Source organism: Phoca vitulina, unplaced genomic scaffold (assembly GCF_004348235.1).
Source record: "Phoca vitulina isolate PV1807 unplaced genomic scaffold, GSC_HSeal_1.0 scaffold10, whole genome shotgun sequence".
Lineage (NCBI taxonomy): Eukaryota > Metazoa > Chordata > Mammalia > Carnivora > Phocidae > Phoca > Phoca vitulina.
The window spans coordinates 33,199,406-33,205,405 of record NW_022589713.1 but is presented as its reverse complement, the minus strand read 5'-3'; positions in this window follow the sequence as shown (position 1 = coordinate 33,205,405).

Genomic DNA, 6,000 nt, shown 5'->3' with positions numbered 1-6,000 from the left:
CTTTCAAATTTAAAAATAATCCTTGATTTATTTGTTAGATAAAGGATGATAATTAAGTAGCAGCTCACAAGATGCATATAGAGAAAATTTTTACCAACATCAATAAGACAAATATTATTAAGTGTCTAACTAGGAAATTCCGCCACCCTGAGTAGACAAATGTCTATGAAACTTCTTACTTGACTACAGTTAGTGACAATTATTTCAGTATGTGTGTGGGGGGAGGGATGTTGGTGAGAATGAGATAGGACTGTGAGAATGATGGTTTGGATTTGGTACATGTTCCTATAGCTAAATATAGAATATGTATTCTATATATATACATATTCTATATATATTCTCTCTCTGTATATTTTACATATATATAGTAAATGTATAGCTAAATAGAGAATATATGTGTTCTATAGGAATATGTATTTCTCCATAGAGCATCATTTCTTTTCTTTTTCTTTTCCATTTTTAAAATTTAAATTCAATTAATTAACATATAATGTATTATTGATTTCTGAGGTAGAGGTCAGTGATTCATCAGTCTTATATAATACCCAGTGTAGAGCATCATTTCATCTCCATTTCACTGCTAGCACCAAAATGGAAATAGCATGTGTTACCCAAATTGGGTTAAGGGAGAAATAGATTAAAATTCATACAACATTTTGCGTATGATAATGTGATGAAATTTGTCAAAATTACTCATTGTCTCTTCCCTTCTTACTTCTTTCTAATTTGTAAAAATAAGTCAATAATTTATGCTATCTCTAAATGTGTTGTTTATTGCTTTTTTAAAACTTTTTATTCTTTCACTAATTATTTTTTATTCTACAATTCTTTTTTTTTTATTTAATTTAATTTATTTAAGTAAACTCTACCCCCAAAGTGGAGGTCAAACTCACAACCTGAGGGGCACCTGGGTGGCTCAGTTGGTTAAGTGGCTGCCTTTGGCTTAGGTCATGGTCCCAGGGTCCTGGGATTGAGCCCCATGTCTGGCTCCCCGCTCAGTGGGGTGCCTACTTCTCCCTTCCCCTCTGCTTGTGGGTCCCCTTACTTGTGCTCTCATTCTCTCTCTGTCAAAATAAAAAACAAAACAAAACAAAACAAAACCCCAAAACCCCCTCACAATCTGAGATCAAGAGTCATATGCTCTACACACTGAGCCAGCCGGGCACCCCCTATAATTTTTTTGACATATGTGTACAAAAAGGTATGAGAGAGCTATATGAACCAAACAAACAAAAGATCATTAAGTATGTATACTGTAATCCAAAATATCGTATGCCTGTGGAAAAATACAGACAGGCATATATATGGACCCAGATACGTTTCCCTGTGAGAACTACAAAAACAACTACAAGGATGGGGAAGAGGGAAGTTGGGAGATTTTGAAGGTCAGCTGGGGAGTGTAAAGTGTTTCCAAGTATCCCAGCATAAAGGTAATTTAGAAAAGGTCAAAAAGATGGTGGGTTTTTCAAGAGTAACCAGAACATGTGAGATAACCTCAGGGAATTAGCAAAGTGCCCTGATCAAAAGGGAGTGTCAGTAGGAAAGCTGGAAGCCTAGGGCCTCAAGGAGACTCAGGAAGTGGGAAAGAGTTCAGAAACCTTGAAGGGGATGGAGTTTAAGCGGGTTCAGGAGAAAGCCCGCGTTGCCACTCACCGCACCAAGTCCTGTAATTTACCAACTAACCAGAATCCTTGTTGCTTGCCTTTTTTTTTTTTTTTAAGAGAGGGAGCGGATAGGGGCAGTGGGAGAGAGGGAATCTTTTTTTTTTTTAAGATTTTATTTATTTATTTGACAGAGAGAGACAGCGAGAGAGAGAACACAAGAAGGAGGGAGTAGGAGAGGGAGAAGCAGGCTTCCTGCCAAGCAGGGAGCCCGATGCGGGGCTCGATCCCAGGACTCTGGGATCATGACCTGAACCGAAGGCAGATGCTTAACGACTGAGCCACCCAGGCAACCCAGAGAGGGAATCTTAAGCAGGCTCCACACCCAGCACAGAGCCCAATGAGGGGCTCCACCTCACAACCCTGAGATCATGACCTGAGCCCAAATTAAGAATACGATGCTTAACGACTAAGCCACCCAGGAGCCGCCTTGTTACTTGCTTGATAAATAACAATCCTTTCCCAGAACTGGAGCCTTGACTCACCTTGGTGCCCTGGGCCCTCACCAAGACCAGTCCTTCTAGACGGCTTCCTCTGCATGTCACAGATGCCAGCTCAGGGGTTAGCCTTGCTCTCTGGTCCTGACTTCATCGAGAGATCCTTTGTATCCCTCTCTCACTTCTCACTGCTACTGCCGGGGAAAGTAATACGAATTTTGTGTTTGGGGGTTAAAAAGGGGGAACTGTCATGCAATGTGGGCTCCCTCAGCACATCCAGGGGTTTCTGAAGACCTAAAGAGAGGAGGCGGCGGGACCTTGAAGGGGCAGAGTAAAGAGAAGGCAGCCGCAGTACTGGTGGGCCTCCTGAGCCTGAGCTGACCGATGCTGGGGCGGGTCTGCACAGCAGAGACTGGGCCACAAAGTGGTCTCCAGGCGCAGGCACGCTCCCAGGGAGGTGGGAGAGATGACTCCCTGGGAGGTGTGCAAAAAATGTCAGCGCTCCTGGGCTTTTTTTTCTCATCTAACATTAAGCTTTAGTAATAATGAATATGCATATCGCCACTGGTGCCTTTAGTGAATGTGAGATGGTGCATGCTACAGTCTTCGAGGCGTCTTGAGGCAAAGGTGGGAGCTCCATTGTGTGTGGTGTGCAGGGGGAGGCTTGACCTTGGCACCTGCACTTATTTGGACGTTTCCGAGCACTGTGGTTGATGTGTTCTAGGTTACTTGTGCCATACTAATTGCATTTACAAATAATTATATCTACTTGGACTAACCCTTGCAAGATGAACAAGGGGATTAGGCAGATTCCTACCAGGAAACTGAAGACTAAACTAAATGCAAGCATAAGCAAACAATAAGAAAGCAACAGAGCTGATGTCACTTTTATTTTTTATTTTTATTTTTTTAAAGATTTTATTTATTTATTTGACAGAAAGAGACACAGCGAGAGAGGGAACACAAGCAGGGGGAGTGGGAGAGGGAGAAGCAGGCTTCCTTCCGAGAAGGGAGCCCGACATGGGGCTCAATCCTAGGACCCTGGGATCATGACCTGAGCCAAAGGCAGACGCCTAATGACTGAGCCACCCAGGCGCCCTCAGGGGTCTCTTTTAAGAGTACTAATCCCATTCATGTGGGCTCCACGCTTATGGCCTAATGACCTCCCATAGGCCCCACTGCCTAGTAGTTCATATTGGACATTAAGATTTTAACATATGAATTTTGGGGGGCCGCATTCAGACCATAGCCACGATATGCGCCCCCCCATTGTTGAACAAGATACCGGGTTAATTTTATTCTAGTCACTGTTAGTTATTTAAAAAGTCTCATGTAAGGAATTACACATCATTTTCAGGTGTTAGAGGATTTAGCTCAGCCTAATACTAAGACCGCAGTCTCACATCCAGGGGACCTACAGTGCCAGAAGGGTCTCTCCCTTTTTCTCAACCTTTCAGTTAAATGGAGAGAAGCAAGAGTCTTTTGTGACTGGTGCCGCTATTGTTCTATCTTGATTAACACTGTCTGCCTCTTTCACGGACATTTGTGTGTTGTTTGGAATGTACTCCTGGGGGAGTGATGAGGGTGATACATTCACCTACTGACTCCTGGGTCCAGTTCCTTCAGCGCTTGTCTTTGGCAGTCTGTCCCACAGACCCTAACTCCTCGGGTTCCTTGTCCCCATGGGTTACTTTCTTGGGCCGGTCCCGTCACGGTGGCTTGAACATGCATCCACGTGTCCATGGGAAGCACCTACATCCTTGGCCCCCAAAGGACTGCTTCAGTTGCTGCTCTCCCCTTGCCTTCAATGGCTGATGGCTCTCCCTAGTCTCCCGCTTTCTGTTGCCACTAGCTGGTAAATGGATCTGAATCTCCATGTTCACCCTTTCCTTCATCCAATCAATCCCCAAGTTATTCTGATTTTACCTCCTAAATATTTCTCAAATGGATTTTTCCCCTCTTCCCTTGCTGCCATTTTCCTCGTTCAATCTTTTATCTATTTTTCTTTCTAACTTACCTTGTCCTCTTAAAACCTACCCTCCACACAGCTGCCGGAATGATCATCAAAAATGAAAATTGAATCGTATTACTACCCTGCGTAAGGACCCTCCTCCAGGGAATTGTCCCTGTGACCTCACTTCCACCTGCACTCCCACAGCCCCTGAGCTGGGTGAGGAGCCCCTCTTCATCCCTCTCTAGGCTCTTCTGTCACTTGTGCACGTTCCAGTATGTGTGTATCTGTCTCCCCCATCAGACTGAGCATCTGGGAGGAAGAACAGTGTCTTTTTGACTTGACTTCCCTTGTGCTGGCACATGATAGTCACTAAATAAGTATTTGCTGAAGGAACAAATGAAAAAATGGAAGAATAAAATAAGGGTTTAGGATAACCGAGGGCAGGAGATCAGGTTGGAAAAGATGATTCGACTCCTTCTTTCCCCTTTGTTGTTTCTGCAGCGATTCTGAGTCACCACAGAGCGGGCTTTCTCAACAGCACTGGGGGAGCCATCTGGGCTCCCACCACCCCTCTGCATGTCTTTTTTTCCTACTTAAGAAAAGACAAGGCCAGAGCAGATGATCATTCCTTTTGCTTGTAAGCACAAAGATTCCTTGCCTCGGGGGATCATGATGGTTTGCCTGGTTTTAGAAAACAAAACAAACAACGGAGCTGGTGCTTGTGGGTTTTCTCCATCGGATTCCAGGCATGCAGTGGGCGGGGTCAGAGTTTGAGTAGTCAGAGAGGGGTGTTTCTGAAATGCTTCTAGATTTCCAAGGTAGTCTGATGGTCCCAATCCTTACAAAGAATCTTCAGACTTTTCATGACTGCAGTCGCCAATAGGAAGGTAGAATAGGAACGGACAGGATGACAGGCAGTCATGAGAACCTGGGACCAGGATGGGTGGGAAAGCTAGAGACAGAGTATTCAAGAAGCTGCCATTTGAGGGGGCGCCTAAATAGCAGCCTGCGGGGAGGTAGAGAAAGGCAGGAACATGGTGGCCCTGATGGCACATTTTGCCTCTGTCTGTATTTACCTAGTGTCTAGAGCTGAATCTGGGAAATAGCAGACATCTGCTAAGGGGGGAAGGTGACACAGGACTCAGCAATGTCTAGGATTATTTAAAAAAAAACAAATAAACTTGTCCTAAACCATGGCAGTCACTGAAAATAACCTACTCTTGAAAAAGTATGGACTTTCTAAATTAAGAGAAGTTGTTTCGGCTTTCAGTTCTTGCATATTCCTAAGATCATTGTTATATAAGCAGTAAGATTCTCTCCTATAAAACTCTGAAGAAACACCAATATGCTTTTGCAGCCTGCTCAGCATCCATTTCCCCTTTTTCTGATAAAAGAGCCCCACTTTTTCTTCTGGGGAATCATCCTTCTCTGTAATTAGTCCATGTGGGATCTGTCCTCTTTTGGTTCCAGGAACGGACATGTCTAAGACCCAAGACTAGACAATAAAAGGGTACAATCCCCCAGCCACAGTGATGTGTCTAGGGGAGAGGACAAGACTCAGGCCTAGGAGATACGGGCTTCGCTCTTATCTTGGAATGATTATCAAAAAGGCTCTTTCTTGTCTTTCTTTCTTTCTTTTTTCTTTCATTCTTTTCTTTCTTGAGTGGGAGAGAGGGAGAGAGACAGATGGGGGTAGAGGGAGAGAAGGAATCTTTTTTTTTTAAATTAAAAAAAAATTTTTTTTAAGATTTTATTTATTTATTCGACAGAGAGAGTTAGCGAGAGCAGGAACACAAGCAGGGGGAGTGGGAGAGGAAGAAGCAGGCTTCCCACCGATCGGGGAGCCCGATGCGGGGCTCGATCCCAGGACCCTGGGATCATGACCTGCGCCAAAGGCAGACGCTTAACGGCTGAGCCACCCAGGCACCCCCCCTTTTTTTTTTAAGAT